Source organism: Hemitrygon akajei, chromosome 5 (genome assembly GCF_048418815.1).
Source record: "Hemitrygon akajei chromosome 5, sHemAka1.3, whole genome shotgun sequence".
NCBI classification, from domain to species: domain Eukaryota; kingdom Metazoa; phylum Chordata; class Chondrichthyes; order Myliobatiformes; family Dasyatidae; genus Hemitrygon; species Hemitrygon akajei.
Window position 1 is genome coordinate 56444892 of NC_133128.1, and position 18079 is coordinate 56462970.

Sequence of the window (18079 nt, forward strand, 5' to 3'; positions counted from 1 at the left end):
GGGACAAAACCTGCATGTAGTACATCAGCTAGATCTGACCAAGGTTTCATAAAGGTGGACCATAACAGCCCTATTTCAATGCCTCCAAGAGCCTAGATGATACCAGACTGTTATCCCATGTGTTCTTAATTATCCATATTTAAATTCCTCAGTTGAAAGAAAGACCTTGAACTCATAGCAATATCTCTGGGTTACTTGTAAAGCAAGATAACCAACTTGCATTGTATAATATCTCTTCTGACAGCATTTAACAAAAAAAGCCAGGAGTAAGCATGCGTTAAGGTCCAGCCATATAAGATTTTAAAATCAGTAAACATCAATAAAACTGCATTGCCAGATCAACAAAGAAAAGTCATTAATAATCAGAATTCATTCAAAAAAAAAATTGACCATTAGGAAAAGCTTTTAAAATGGAGCAGATAGCCTGAGGAAGTTACATTTGCATGTTCCATATTTACTTCAGTAACATAACTGCCAAAATGAACACATTGATTTAAAGCATGTAAGATTTATATTATTGATTTATGCATTTACTTTACATTTTGACAAGTGAATCTATAAAGCTTTTAATAACATACCGTCATGATAAATTATCAGCCCCCATACTTGTAATTTTCCACAAACCCAAAGATTAAACAAAAATAGAAGCACATGCCTAAAAATTATCAGATTTTATCAATTCAGTCAAGGTTAACAACTGCACACCAGAAAACAGTCTTTTTAAAGAGTGAAGTAAAATCCCATTAAAATAGGATTAATTCTCCAGAAAAAAAATTATCTCCCACAGAACAAGCAATATATACAAAACCAGCGACTTATAGAAGTATAGCTTTCATGTATGAATGGCAAGTCATTAACCCAATCATCGCCACTTCAACTGACAGAAATATCAACCACTAATCACCTTTAAGTTCCAATGGGTGCAAGACTACAAAAAAACTGATTATTCACCTCAAATCACATTTTAATTACTTTTCTGAAAGTCCTTCATTGTTCACAAGTTTATCCAGTTGTACATGAAATCTTCCCTGAAATAGATTTATTCCTACATGAACCTACTTCTCTGATAGTGACAAGTGATCCCTTTTGTCCATTGCATTCACACGGAAATTCATTAGATATAATTACAGTACAGCAAACTAAACTGTATCAGCACACTCTTGTTTGGGTGTTTTCTCCAACAATGAAAATATGGAGTCCAGCTGCATCACAATGCACAAAATTTGTAAGTAAGTACTTAAAGAAAAGTACTGGTATCTAATGCTGCTACAACTATCCAGGTTATGGGATAGGGATGTCACAGGATATGAAGCAAGACTAGGGGTATATAATGCATTGCTACATAAATGGCTTACTGAAATGTTTCAAAAGGCAAAAATATTAGAAGGATTTTTGGATATTAGAAGGAAATATTAGAACCCCATTTCAAAGACATTTGTAAACCAAATGGGGTTTCTACAGTAATTCAGCAGTTTTAATGCAATCACTATTGATGCTTATACTTAAATTCCAGATTATTGAAGTTAAAATATGTTGCTCCAAAGGTGAAATTATGACCATTACATCCTGATCAATAATAGTCTAGGCCTCTAGCCCAGTATCTTAAACAGTGGGCTACAACTTTACATAAAAATTAAACTGCAAGCCCAGAATGAATTTAACAGTGAACTGTCTAACCTCTAACTTGTCCTAGCAGTTGTGTTTTTTTTATTGGATAATCTGGAAATTTGGACTGAAGCAAGGCTTGATCCAATAAAGGGGTGGTAGCTTTGACCAACTTGGTATTGAGGTCTGATATGTGAGTAATGCCAATGCAACAGTTCTCTCATTTTTTATTACTGAGTATTAAAGTCACAGGCATTATTCATGCTGTAGTCTGTACATTATCCAGATTTACCAACAGCTGGCAGGAACAAAGCTAAACACAGTGAATCAAACAGCTTCATTCCAGAACTTTGACAAAGATACATCAACTGAGGACACTTTTCTGAACAAATTCTGTGCCAACATCCTAGGGCTATAATTGCCAGCTTCAAACAACTACTGTCAAATATCTTCTCATCAGTTATTGCCTCAGCTGCTTAAGAACTTTATCTTCAACCTTGATCATAGACCATCCCGACATCAAGAGAGGTTAAATTAAGCAGCTCAGTGCAACATGTCCAAATTAAGACCATGGTGGAAGTAAGTAGGCATGTAGCTTTGGCAGAACCAGAACAAAGTGCCTAATCATGTTATTGACAAACAGGCTTTACCTAATAGCATCACTGATAGCACCTATAAAAATAATCATGAAGATGCAACATAGTACATTAATTGACTAGATTATCCTGTCTAAAGGAGATATCAAGATTGCTGGATACTCTAACTCTTGATGGATATTAAGATTCATAGATGGCATGGAAGAGTATAGTTATACAAGACCCCTCGCTGATATACATTAAAGCAGGATACCGTCTAGGTATTTGCTGTGACAATAGCATCTCTGGATGTAAATTAATGTGCAATGAATTGAATGGAAACAGACACCTACAAAAGGCAGTGACAGAGTAGGCTCACCCACTCAACACTTTAAATTCACTTCAAAATAATTCTTCTCAATCATTTGAAGTAAATCTTTTTGGTTCCTTTGCCCTCATGCTGAGTTTCACACTGGTTGAGAATGGGAAAATTCTCAGAACTGCCTCGTCCTATTAGTTACTCAATTAATTGGGGCTATAATATTGTTCCCCACTGATATTTGAGTGGCTTCTTAAATTTTGTTCTCAAGACAGCTCTTCTGGTGCTCATTACTGCAAGTGACCGCATAGCAATTTCATAAAATTAGGACTAGTTCAGCAGCTGTTGTTACTGCCACATTTTACTGCACTCTCACTTAAATTAAGAATTGTTCCCCATTTTTGATGGTATTTATAGATATATTTATAGGGCTAACTACACTAATATAAATTTCTATTGTGGCCAACATCACTTCTGACTAGTTTTGGTTGCTAAAACAAGTCATGGATGTATCCCAATTAATAAAACGGTACTATTACACCATACAATGGCTAACATTGAATGTAGGATCTTTTTTATTCATAAGGATTGTACTGTGATCATTCTTACCAATACTATGATGAACTGGCACTTTTAAACACATTGGATCAATCTTCTTACTGATGGTCCAAGACACTCCTGGTGGTCATTAAACCAGATTCAAGAACACATTATGCACCTTTACTTTCCCTAAAGTTTCTCTGAAGTGATGCTCAGATTGGAGGATTACAAATTGTTTAAAATTAAATGACAGTCAGCAAAACAGTGCCCCTCCATGTAACTTCATCGATGACTCAGGATCAATTCCCCAAAATGACAGCACTGCATCACCACATCTGGAAATTATCCTGTTAACGCAAGGAAAATAAAGGAACACCCATGGAGAAGAATGGGATGTCAGCTGATACTCAGGACTGCGCAAGACAATAGGAAATGGTATTCCTATTTCATCTGCCAATCATTTTAATGTTAAAAATAATTTAACATGGTCCTTTTTACTGAGATTCTCTGTTTAATCCCAAAATGATGCCCCAGTAAAACGAATTCTCATTTTATAAGGTAGTATAGGAACAGAAAACGATTCAACTTCAATGCTACATCTTCTATGTTTATTTATAATTGATGAGATCAATTCTACTCAATTCTATTTAGTACCTTTCTTTATATTGCAAAAAAAACATCAATGTTGAAAACTCAATTAATACAAGATTCACTCTGATATTGGGAAGGGAGGAGGCATTTCAGATAGTTTAGTGAGGAAAGGCAGTTCACTCCTAACTGATCCAATTTTAACTTTAAAATCCTCCGTCATAAATAAGCTTCTTGGCCATTTGCCATATTGGACTCTTTACTGCATTGATGACATAACCCCTATATTTTCTAAAATAAAGTAGAAAATAAATCTAGTTTATGCCATCTTCACTCATGATTTAATCCTTTAAGCCCATGTTTGTTCTCATTGTTCTAAAGCAGCGACAGGAAGGTCTTTTCAGGTACAAAATTAAACTTATCAGAAGCAGTCATTTCATAGCTGAACTGAGCCCGAGGATGTAGGGCTTCTATAGGATTCGATCACTAGAAAGCCCATTCCAGCATGTTCATGTGGCCCATACATCTACAGGCAGTCCCCGGGTTACAAACGAGTTCCGTTCCTGAGTTTGTCTTTAAGTCGGATTTGTACATAAATTGGAACAAGTACATCCGGTATTATTTAGCGTCAGTTGGTCAAAGGTTTGTCTTAGTATATAGTATATATTTTACCTTTCAATGCATATAAAACACTTAAGAAACATATGCATTCCAATAATTAAACCACTGTGTTGCTTAGTAATAATTGTAGCTTTCATCGGGGCAGGGCCTTTCACATGCTCCATTATTCTCACTTTATCCTTTATAATTGTTCCGATCTTTGACCGACTGTAGCCTAACGTTTTTCCAATGACTGATGGCGTTTCACCTCTTTCCAAATGCTTTATTATTTCCACTTTATTTTCAATCGCGATCACTTCCCATCAACGGAACAGAAACACTGCGGGCCCTGAGCTCCGCCAGGTCCTAAGTACCACCACACTGAATTCCCCAGGTCCAAAAATCCACCGCACTGAGACAGGTTAAATGGGACAAGTGGGGGCTGTGCTGGGTTTGGGTATTTGATCCTCCACAATATTCCACATGGGAATTTAAATTGGAGGTGGCAGTGTTTTTTTTTAAACAAGGACAAGTTGCGAGTTCAACATCAACCCGGCACGGATGGAGAGCATGCTCAGAAGCAGTCTGTCACTGGATCGAACTCAGGAACCTCTGTTCTCGAGCCTGGCACTGATCTCACTGCGCCACCAGCCAACTGGAAAATGGGAGGGGCAGTGGGGTCAGAGTGAATCTTACTAAGAATAATTTAAGCCATATACAAAGTTACACACAAGTGTCAACGGCAACGACTTATAATGGTGGATAACGTCGCGATCCGACTTAGAATGGCAGACAGCGTTCTCCTTCCTCAGTTCGTAAGTACGAGTTGTTCATAAGTTGGACATTCATAACTTGGGGACTACCTGTACTTGTTTTACATAACACAGCAGATGCTTGTACATCTCCAAGTTGAAAAGGCTGGTCCCCAAGAAAAAAGCTGATGCCTTGAAACACTCCCCATAAAGCTCATTGGCTTTCCATTCTGATATCCCAATTATGAAGTATTTTCATTCCAGTGCCACACAGATTATATATTCACACAGAGTGAATTAGCACAGGCCAACCTAACCCAAGTCTTATTTCAAAGCCCACACCATCCTGCCACATAGTCAAATTCCATCAGACTCTGTTTGAATATACTGTACAGTCGGCCTCCTTATCTGTGGATTCTGTATGCGCGGATTCAACCAACCGTGGATCAGGAAAACCCGGAAGTTCTCTCTCCAGCACTCGTTGCTTGACCATGTACAGACTATTTTTCTTGTCATTATTCCATCAACAATACAGTATAACAACTATTTACATAGCATTTACATTGTATTAGGTATTATAAGTAATCTAGAAATGACTAAAAGTACAGGCAGTCCCCAGGTTATGTATGAGTTCCATTCCTGAGTCCGTCTTTAAGTGGGATTTGAAGTTGGAACAGGTACATCCGGTATTATTTAGCGTCAGTTAGTCAAACATTTTTCTTAGTATATAGTACATATTTTACCTTTCTATACATATAAAACACTTGGGAAACATACGTATTTCAATAATTTAACCACTGTGTTGCTTAGTAATAATTGTAGCTTTCATCGGGGCAGGGTCTTTCACATTCTCCATTAAAATTGTTCCGACCATTGACCGACTGTAGCCTAACGCTTTTCCAATGACCGATGGTGTTTCACCTCTTTCTGATCACGTTAATACTTCCACCTTATTTTCGATTGCGATCGTGATTATTTTCATGAACAGAAATGCTGCGGATTCAGAGCTGCGCCGCCAGGTCCTAATGTCCACCGCATGGTGACATGTTAAATAAAGTCCGGGGCTCCGCTGGGTCCTAAAGACCACCGCACTGATACATGTTAAATAAGGGACTTGAACATCCACGAATTTTGGTATCCGTGGGGGGTCCCGGAACCAATCCCCCGAGGATAAGGAGGGCCGAATGTATAGTCTTTTCAGTGGTGGACTAAAAATGAGCTTGGACAATATGAAAGTACATGTTCAGAGGCACAAAGTGAACACTGAAGCACCAACTATGCAAGTGGAAAGCAAGAACAAATGGATGATACACAAATGACTGACAGTGACATGAGTGTAAGCAAAGTGTAATTCAATTGGTGCCATTTAGATCCCCATTACCTTGAAAGTTATAATCTGAAACTTGATCAAATCATCCATATGAGTAATATAATTACACAGAGCTCGACACTCAAAACATGACCAACCCACAGAAAAATAAAAATAGAGGAACTCAACAGGTCAGGCAGTATCTGCAGATGCACCACTCCTCCCCACATAGGTGCTGCCTGACCTGCCCAGTTCCTCCAAGTAGATTGCCTTCCAACATTTGTAGTCTTTTATCTCCATGACTGAAACTCCGGATTAACAAGGCTAGTTCTGATTTTTAAAAGGTTCAAGTTAGAGGACTTGCTAGTAATTAATATTTGACTGCTGCCCTTGTACCCTACATTGGCCACAGAGGCTGCTATCTTCCGTGTGTGCGGCAGCAACTTACCAAGTGGCTTTAATTGAAAGGGAAGGAATAAAGCTTCAGCTAACTTCTACCCCCATTGATTGCCAAAATGACTGCCATTCTTTTATTGACCATAGATAACCATGGAATAATTCATTATTCTCCTGAGCATTTGGGTTGTTGAGACTAAGATGGCACATCATTACCCTCCACAGCAGTTAAGGATCGTTAATTGGCAGGAGCCACTTCTCAAACACAAAACTCTGCTCATGAAATTCTGAAAAATGGATGAAGATCAAGACCATAAAACAACTACAATGCTCAGTCTTTGAAGGCAACAATTAACTTTAGCCTCCTATACATTTGAGTCATGGACTACATTCAGCAGCATCTCAAAAGACCTCAAAACTGTGAGGTGATACCTTGAAAGCACTCCCTGTAAAATCTCCACATCTATGGATAGAACAACTGGCCAAAGTCTGTGTTCACTCCTAGGCCAACATGCACGGCATTGACATCATTATACTGCTGACTCCTTTACCACATAATTCACAAACCTGATTAGATTCATGAAACAGATATACTATTACAATCTCTCTGAAAAATCATCAGCCAATGGTTCAATTCTTATGGACTCTGAAAAAATCTGTAACAATTCCATCATGAGAACTCAGCCCTCAGAGCAGAGGAGAAACCTGGAGAAACAAGTTCATTCATTCACAAAACACAACAGCCGAGTGTAAACGGCAGGGGAAGCACACCAACCAAACTTCCAACCCTTCTGGAGAATCAGAAGAACACAAGACGAGCATTCATTCAGAACAGTGTAATTTTGTAGATGGTTAAAGCAGAAGGGCTATGGAATTTAGGATTCATTTAACAAGACATCTGAAATTACTGACTCAGCCAAGTACACAGATAGCAGACTCGGTTGCTATCAAGTTTATAGTAACTCAGACAACTGAATTGCTATCACCTTTGCCTGGTTAAGATTGTATGTACATCTATAATTCATTGACAGTTCATGACGAATTGGGATAGCAAAAATTTAGTTCAGCAAATGGAAAAACATTAAGTGGCAATAAATGGAAACATGATTGATTACTTTGTACACAGTGAAGGCCACTATAATATAAAGATGGGAAGGAAATGGGAAAGTGGATACTCTATATACAAAATGAGCTTGGGATTCTATGGAAGGAATGCAAGAGATTAGTAATAATGGCAGTTGAGCCAGTGAAAGCAAGTAGTCTCATGGACAAGACCAAAGAGATGATTGTGAACTTAAGGTGCAGGCAGACTACTCCTCTCTACACATAGAGAGAGAGTCAGGAGCACCAAGTTTCTGGGAGCGCACATAACTTATGATCTCATCTGGTCCTTCAACACCACCTACTTCGCCAAGAAAGCACAGCAGTGACTCCACTTACTGAAGAGATTGAGCCCAGTAAAGTTCCCCCTCCCTGAACTTTAACCAATTTGATTAAAAAAGAGTGCCATCGAGAGTGTCCTGACCAGCTGCATCACCGTCTAGTATGGGAATTGCAAGGCATCTGACTGCAAGTCACTACAAAGGATTGCGAGGACTGCTGGGAGGATCATCTGGGTTTCTTTTCCGTCCATCAGAGATATTTATTAGGAGTCCTGCATACGCAGGGCCCTGAGCTTGACCAATAAACCCTTCCATCCGTCCGACAATCTCTTTGACACCCCCCCAAACCCTGCCATCAGGCAGGAGGTACTATAGCATTACCAATTGGGGTGTCAAGGAAGGGTAGCAACTCTGGTGGGGGAACATGTCGTGTCCTTTTCAGGCAGTTTGTCCACCTTTGGTCCACCTGGCACTCAGCCCTCAACTGTGGCTCCACGTAGCTGTTTGCATGCAACAGCAGCCACACTCCGAGCAACGGTTTTGACAAGCCGGCTAAACCAAGTGAGAATAGCCAACAGGTCTCAAGCCCTTGGTGAGATAGGGAGCTGTCTATCCCAGCATGTGAAGTCAGACTCCGGTGGATTGAGCGGACGAGACCAAGGGAAGGTCCAGCAGTCAAGAAGGCAGTCTCTGCAAGCATCGTGGAACGTGTAGAGCACAACAAGACACAGAAGATGTCCTGGTCATCCACTGTGCCTAGTCCCATCTCCAGCTGGCTCAACTCTTGTCTTGCCACTGGATACAGATGGGAATTGGGAAGAGAGAGTGAGGCTGATGCTGCGCAACTCTCCCTCACTTAAATCCAAATCAAGCACTAGTCTCAACACCATTATAATAAGCCGCTTGATGGCATAGTGGCATCAGTGCTGGACTTCGGGGCAAAATGTCTCAAGTTTGAATCCGGTCGGCTCCCGTGTACGTTCTCCATCCGTGCTGGGTTTTAGCTTCGAGCTAGCATCTCGACCTCGTAAAAATTACTAATGGTGTCGAGGTCTTCATCGATGACAATGGACGAACCTTACTGTGGCATTAGGACAGGAACTGTTAGGATGGGAACAGCTTCTTCCCCCCTGCCATAAGACTATTGAACTCCCTGATACCATCCAAGTCTGATTACATACAAATCATCAATAGCATTACACTGTTTATTTTTTAAACTTGTATCCTAAATGTACCTTATTATCTGTTGGAATTATTTCTGGTAATATTACTTTGCCGTATGGCTTTCTCTGTCTGTTTCTTCACCCCCACCTCCCCGTGTATATTCGCACTAGAGCTTGCAGTCAGATGTCTTGCAATTCCCATACGAGATGGTGATGCAGCTGGTCAGGGCACTCTCAATGGCGCTCCTCTAAAAATTGGTTAGAATGGGAGGAGAGGGGTACCCTCACTCACTTACTCACCTCAAATCTCCTCAGGAAATGGAGATGCTGCTGTGCTTTGACTAAAGAGGTGGCGTGAGGGACCAGATGAGACCATCTCTTATGTGTACTCCCAGAAATTTGGAGCACTTCACTCTGTCCACAGAGGAGACGTGTATGTGCAGTGAAGAGTGGTCAGCCTGCACCTTCCTCAAGTCCTCATCATCTTTATGGCTTTGTCCATATTGAGACTCAAGTTGTGCTCACACCATTCTACCTGCCACTCTATCTAATCTCTGTATGCTGTCTCGTCATCATTGCTGATGAGGCCAACCACAATTGTGTCATCAGTGAACTTGAACTGGATCTAGCAGTGTACAGAGAGGTGTTGAGACCCAATGAGGACAGCTTATGCTCCAGCTTCTGAGATGATCATATTAAACAGAGCTGAAGTCAATAAACAGTACCCTGGCATATGAGGCACTATTTTCCAGGTGAGACTGGATGGAGTAGAGTGCAGAAGCTATGGCATCATCTGTGGACCAATTTGAGTAATAAGTGAACTCAAAAGGGTCCAATGCAGCAGGAAGATGATATTTAATGTGATCCATAACCAGCCATTCAAAGTACTTCATTATTGTTGAGGTCAATGCCATTGGACAGTGGTCGATGAAGCAGATCGTCTCCCTCTTGATTTCTAATTCGAATAACGTTTTTTAGCCCTCAGAGTGGACAAATAAATTGAGTTCTCCTTTACCGTAAACCACCAGTGCCAAATGCTTACACTGCAGTATTAATTCTGGTTGGTCTGCAAAAGACTTAAAAGTTGTCTATGTCTCATGCATTGCACTAATCGTAAAGCTAAAACTGAACTGCCAAGTAACTATCTTTAAACCAAATTTAACTCCAAATTTAAGTGGTATAGGTAGGTAGGGATTTGTGGAATGAAATATAGTATTAGTAGAATAATATACATTGAAATCTAAAGGGAAATAGAAAATAATGGGGAAAGGATTGATTAAAAATCAACAAAACAGTTTTGAGGCACATTTCCAACAATTGTTGGTTAATTGTTTATTTCGGGAAATGTTACTGTGATAAAGATATCTTGTCATTGATCTGGTCCTATCAGGAAGCTTCTGATATGTTAAGAACTACATTTTCATGATAACAAGTTTATAAACAGTAACTGAATGTACAATTTCCTCCCAATCTAAAATTGGTAATTAACATTTTTTCCTCCAAGTGAACTGCAAATATTCATGTTAAGAAGTGAGTATTTATTAAATAAAATTTTGAATCTTCATTTACATCAACTTCCAAGATGTTAATGAAAGTGTTTTGAGCAGATTTTTTTGGGAAAATGTTTATATATCCACAATAAATAAAGCTATCCAAAATAAGAATGCAGTGAAAATCCTACTTGAAGTATAATTCATAAACAATAAACATGAGTTCAGCAAAAATTGTTAGGCATTATGAATTTCACACACCATTCGGCTCGAATAAACATTTGAATCAAGATATTTTCTGTAAGACATTCTGCAGATGCTGTAAATCTTCAGCAACTCTCACAAAATGCTGGCAGAACTCAGCAACTCAGGCACATGTATGTAAGGGAATAAACAATCAACTTCTTAGGCTGAGACCCTTCATCAGGTCTGGAAAGGAAGAGGGTGGAAACCAGAATAAGGCTGGGGGGGAGAAGGAAGAAGACGGGAAGTAGTAGAAACTGGCAGGTGATTGGTGCTCCACAAAGCATTTGTATCAGATCTCATCTCCATTGCACATTTGTCCGTCCCCATTGATTTCCCTCCTGGTACCCATCCTTATAATCTTAACAAGTACTACACATGCCCCTACACCTCTCCCTCACCATGATTCATAACCACAAACAGGCCATCCAGGTGAAGCAACACTTTATCTGCAAGTCTATTAAGGTCATCTATTGTATTAGCACTTCCAGTGCGGCCTGATCTATATTGGTGAGACCTAACACAGATTGGGGGACCACATTTTTGAGCACCATCACTCTGTACCCTGCAAAATTAAAAAACAAGCTGACTTGGTTGCTACCCATTTCAATTTGACTTCCCATTCCCATTTTGACATGTCTGTCCATGAACTCCTCTACTGCCACGATGAGGCCAAACCCAGGTGGGATGAGCAACATCTCATATTCTGTCTGGGCCCCCTCCAACTTCCAGTAAATTCACCTTATTCCCTCCTCTCTTTTTCCATTCCCGATTCTGATTATCCTCTCACCTTTCTCTTCTTCTCAGTTTCCCTTATTTCTCCTTCGTCTATGGTCCACAGTTCTCTCCTATTGGATTCCTTCTTCTCAGCCCTCTAACCTCTTCCAGCCATTATTCCATCTCAGCTTTTACTTCATTCCTTGTCACCTGGTCTTATCTGTCTCCTACCAGCTTGCACTCCTCCCCTACCGAACCTTCTCATTCTGGTTTCTGCCCTCTTTATTTCCAGTTCTGATTAAGGGTCTCAGCCTGAAATGCTGACTGTTTATTCCTTTCTGTTGATGCTGCCTGACTTGCAGCATTCCTCCAAGTTATTTTCTGTAGCAAGGTGCAGCATATATTAAAAAAAGTTCATCTTACAATGAAAGCAAAAAATGACATTAAAAAGTATGAAGGTATGCTGATTTTGGCTCAAGTTTTCCCAAATTGCTTTTGCTTAAATCTGTGGAACCCGTAAAGGCACATGATGCCCAGCATTTAAAAGTCAATTATTTACACACAAGAGACTGAGGGCCTCCAGTGGTAAAACTTGGTAGTAAAATAATTGAAACAGATTTAAACCAGAGAAAAAATATGTCCCAAGGTTAGCAATGCAATTCACAAGGGTCTAATCAGAAAACACAAGGGCACTCTGTTAAATTTCTGTGCTGAAAGCAGTCATGCAGAATATCATTATCATACCTGCAATATCATCCTTCCCAATAAAAGATTCTAGGAAGTTACACAACAGAAAGTAAAAATGTGGCAAATAATCCACAAATGAAGATAACATAATTGAAATTTGGCCATAGTTCCACAAAAACACAGGATTCTTTCCTCTAATTAAACACATATTCCTATAATAAAACTGCAGGAAATTTCCTTCATTCACCCTTTTAACAAAAGTTCTTAGCAGAATAATGGAATGTTTTAATTGCTTATTTTGTAGGGTTTGCATTGCTTATATTATATGAATTAGGTTCATATAACTGAACTGAAGATTATCTAATAATTGCCCTTAGCAACCAGGTGATTGGTTTTGGCCTTACGTTTTTGATGTGTTTGTAATTTTGGACAGAGCTCCAGCAAGTTATTTGTCACCTTTTAAGAGTTCCCTGAGAATGAAATGATATTCTCTATGCCCTACAATGTATATTTTGAAACTAGCAATATTAAAAAAAATTCTAATTTCTTCTGTTTACATTCCAAAACATAAGGAATTTGGGAGGTATCTCCAAGTCCTCACAGCATTAAAAATAATTACCAGAGTATATTAGCCAACTTTGCATTTCCATCAGAACAGTAAATTACGCTGCTCAAATTCAACAACATACAGAAATGCTGAATAAAGACTTGTCTAAGCAAGACAACATATTTCATGGCAACAGCAATTAAATTCTATTAGTTTCTTAAATGGAAATAGTAGAAATTTCACACATTATTTACATTTTCTTCTGGATCAAGGTTAAGCTGATGCTCTTCACAAATATTTATTTTTGTATAAATATTATGTACTTCATCAGCCTGTTGGAAAACCTTGTGTTCTAGAAATCAAAGGAAATAAGCACGGAATTTTACCCTTAACAGCTTGTAAAGCTAAGGGTTGTAGCAATTTGTTAATTTTCAGATTGTAAGACTGGAATACACATGGCTATAAAAAAAAGCATGCAATTGAAAAAGCTGTATTTTACTGATAGCAAAGCTAGAAGGTACTTCTAATAATAGCATCGCTTTAAATTCATTAAAAATTGTTTAACACTCAAACAAAAGAAAATTATATTGGATCATTTTGCAGTTAAATTCCCAATGGAAACTCTCCTTCAAATCCCTTTCATCCATTTCAATATTCCAACCAGCAGCAGATTAAACTTCAAGATAAGGATTTCTTTTAACATACTAATACTGGTAAAGATAATAATCTTTTGCTAAAATTAATAAAAATTATCTACAGACCAGAAACTGGATCTGGAATAACCATATTTACTTAGAGCCCAGTTTTTGTTACAAATATTGATTTACGATTTACATCAATTTTAGATTTTCATGAAATCCATTAAGAATGAAAACTAGAGCATACTTTATTTTAAATCAACAGTAACTCACTACCCTCAAATTCTAAACTGAATGTGCATTGCAAACTGTGAGATTTGGCTCTGTGACAGCACTCTAAAACTCAATTTTCAGGTCTCAAAAGTTAAGACACACAGCAGAATGTTGAGCACAAATCGAGACTCCACAACACTGCACACTTTGAGTGGATATCAAACCAAGAACCCATTGTTTTCCAAGATTAAACACAAACAAAAAAATTAGGTTATTTCAAGATCAAAGGCATTTTCCCAATGCTCTGTCAAACATACTTAACCTAACTATCAGTAAAAGAAATGAATTGGTCATTTAATTATTTCCCGTTCATGGGAACTTAATTATACACACTGACTGTTTTCCCACATTGTAACAATAAATACACTTTTCAAATAATTCAGGACCATAGTCTTGGGACATCGAGGGCAAGAAGCAATATGCAAATTTATTACTTAATACTAGTCTTTTAAACTTAAAATAGAGAACACATCTTTTAATGAAAGTTCGCTTGGCTAAAAGGCTGAATTATTAAACTGTTCTATTTGAAATGTATTTAAAATATAAAAATATTCTCAACAATCCATGTTTCAATTATATAGTGACTACCTGACTGCAATTAAAACAATAAATTTGAATCAGCTTGTAAAAAATTGACCTTAAAAACTAAGTTTAAATTATTGAAATAGAAGACTAAAATCTGCATTAACACCTTCATACATAAAAAAATCAATTATCAAACATTTTATGTGGCACATTACACCCTTAAAGGTTAGTATACAGATGACCCTCCTCATGCATTGTCCAAGCACCATATTGCCACATTCTATGCAACTACACACTATCATAAAATTCTGGATTTGCAGATTTCATTTATGCAATTATTGGGCATAGATGATTTCAAGGAACAGATTCTCTGAACTAAAATATATAGCTTTCATTCACTACTTAATTCACTAGCTATTAAATCCACTTGCAAAGATAGTTGGCTCAACTTATCAAAGGGGCAAACTTTACTTTGTCAAACCTTTTGAAATGTTCAAAACATTCAGTTTATAATAAGTATCTGGTTATTTAAATAAGTTCAGAGAGAAACATAATAAATAGTATATTTCCCAATCACCTGAACCTGAAGGTTTTAAACAAGAATCTATTTACAACTAGAATCAATTCACAAGTACAGTCACAATTACCATCTATTCCATTGTACTAGAATAGAACATCTGTAAAGAAGCGTCTGGGGAAGCATGAGAGGCATCAGTAATTATTATGAACTACAACGGCTTAATAGTTGAGCAGTATTTCCTTCTTTTTCCTGCCTTAATCTTAAACACAAAAAACCCAGGTAATAGGGTGTGTCTAAATCACTACAGCTCAATTATCTTTTCCAGTAGTGATAATTTTTATTTATTGAAATAAGATGCAAGATCAAACCAATTTCAAATTCAGAAGATGTCATTCTATGTAAAAGTAAATTTTTGTTCTTAATGGGAAAATGAGCTCCTTGGGAAAAGTTTTTAAATTAAATATGCACTCTTGCCATTTGAAGTCAATTTTGTTTCTAAAAACCCAAAATTTTGTAACAATCTACTGAATTGATATTGTAGTCAAATGAAATTAACTCACAGATGAATGCCAAAATCCAACTGTCAAACAATCCATATTTTAAAACTGATGCTTCAGTAAAGTAGTTGAATTGTTATATCATCTGTTTTTAAACATGAACTTTTAGCTTATTAAATGGTATTACATAAAATACCACACTGAAGTTTTTCCATATACACCAAATGGATCTGCTTCTACATATAATGTTGCTTCCAACACCAGGTTGCACCATTATGCCAATACAGGCAGTGGGAAAAAGAAGCATCCTAAACTGAATGCAGGTGCTTGTTAGCAGCAAAGTAGTAAGAGTTGAAACTGGAGATAATAGGAATCAATTTTTTTTAATGAAAGAAGGATTTCTTAGGTACATATTATTGCAAGTCTCAAAACCATATTAGCTGAGAATCGTTTATATACTATATTCTATACATTGTCAAGGGCTCAAAAAACAACAAAGTAAAATAAATTTGCATATTTTAATGTTAGATTTGTTCCTGTAGTCCACTCCCAAATTACTTCCTTGAATAAACTCTACAAGAGCACTTATTGAAAGAGTATTCCATTGCAGCAGACAACTTCACCACCAATGAAATGAAAATCAAACACAATATACTAACATGGGCCATAGCTTGTTTTTAAACTTGATGTGTTATAGTTTTTGTGCTATATTGCATAACAAATTTCAATATTCCCCTCATTAGCAATCCTACCAGGTTATCCAATATTTTACATAAAATATTATATACACACAAAATACAAATATTCTCAGTGAAGTAAAGCCACTAATAATGTAAAACAAAGCACTTTTAAGTTCAGTCTCCTTATAACCCAAAACAGCAATCCCTTAAACAACTGATACACATTGGAAAAAGTCCACGAAATAGACAATATCTAGAACTTAGTAATTAACAACTGCTTTTGCTGATTAAAGTATGCACCACAGACAGAACAAAATAACAAGCAACCTTGAATTCTTCCAGAACATTCAGAGTAAGCTCTCACACATATTGTTCCATGGCGATACCTAAAAATAATTCTACAAAACAGATGATGAAATATGGTGCCATTTTAATTGCTTTCTTTAAAAATATAACAACCCCTGTACAAATAATAAAATGCAGAAACACAAGTAAAAATGCTAATGGACAGCAACTGGTTATTTTAATTAAGGAAATGGAATAATTTACAAGTTTTCACTGGGCAATTAAGTATTATCCGTTTTACATCAACACCTAATAATTGATTTACAAAAAATTCTACTGTGATGGCTTACCGTTTTTTTATATCAAGTAATTTTAAGAATTACTTGCGACAGCTTCTTGCAAATATACAAGCTGATTAAGTGAGAAAAGAAAGACTATTTGCTAAACCCGAATTTGAAAATAACCTAGAGGGGAAAAGATAGCCAACACAATACTGTACAGTGCAAAAGGAAGCCCCAAAACAAATCAGCTGAAAGAGAATTGGCCTGAAGTAATTAACAAACAAAAACAAAACCTCCCTTCCAGCACAAGCACCAAACACCCCGCACCCACCCATCTCACAACTCCTTTACACAACTGACCACCCCTTCCTTCTCATTAAATTAATTCAGAGTCGACAACCGAAGAGACTATGGAAAAAAAACTATTTGCATCTTCAGCAACTGGGCCTGGTAATGCACTTCAAGACTTTTACTAAACTATTAACATTTTCACTCAAAGAAATATTCTGTCATAGACGAAAAGCAATAATTTGTTTTCAAATTTTAAAAAAAACTTGATACTGCGATTGTCAAACGAACAAAGGAATTTAAAATTGCCACCTAGACCTGATTTTACAAAATGTTCGCCCCTGCACCCCCACACCTACAGATATCAATTATCACCTTTTCCCTGAGGGCGTTATGGGGGGGGGGCGGATGAAGAATGGAGGAAAAGGCTACTCGACACAGATACCGGATTAATACAGCCTTCAAAAGCCCATAATTTACTGAAGCGACCATCAGAAGTCTCAAATTAATCCAAAATTTCACTTGGTCATGACAATCAAAGCGGACAATACATAAGTGTCTAAATTATTTGCTCTTATTACTTACAATTTTTAAAGTCACGTACCTCACTTGCTCAAGCACAAACATATATTTCCCGAAATAAAACACATTTCCAAAGTAGACACTTTGAATACTGTATCCATCTTCTGTATACACAAAAGACAACCTAACATGATAACCAGACATCCCGCCCCAACACTACACTGATTGGTATAACATTGCACCCACGGTCTCGATACTAGATTGCTAAATAATCCTGCCGACTAGATTGATTGGATTCAGATCCTCTAAATTTCCATTATGTAACTCCGCACGCCTCGATTGACCCAAGCCGCCGTCAATCACAAACACCGGTATATCAATCATTTTCAACAGGGAGGGAAGCACACAGACACGTTGTCTTCATTGTCTTACAATCATGTCAATCATTACGTCTGAGCAGTTGACTGGTCCTGACACCTGTCAATCACCTATAACTGTCTATGCATGTACTAGTCGCGTCGGCAACGAAGCCAGCCCGTGCACACTATTGGCCATCTGCCACGTCGATCGCCTATCGCAGTGAGGCTATTGGACACCTGCCACTTCTATCAGGCAGGCTACAAAGATCATTCGTTGCACGCTACGTCAATCAGACTG

At 37.7% G+C, this 18079-nt stretch overlaps 1 protein-coding gene across 1 annotated transcript in view; it reads right to left on the reverse strand.

The window, feature by feature from the left end:
- The window catches only part of zbtb20 (zinc finger and BTB domain containing 20), a 341450-nt gene extending 323662 nt beyond the window's left edge, over positions 1-17788 (reverse strand). Inside the window, exon 1 of the mRNA XM_073045598.1 lies at positions 17505-17788. The gene's annotated coding sequence lies outside the window, so the exon portion shown is untranslated. The remainder of the gene's footprint in view (positions 1-17504) is intronic.
- Between the last annotated feature and the right edge of the window lie 291 nt (positions 17789-18079).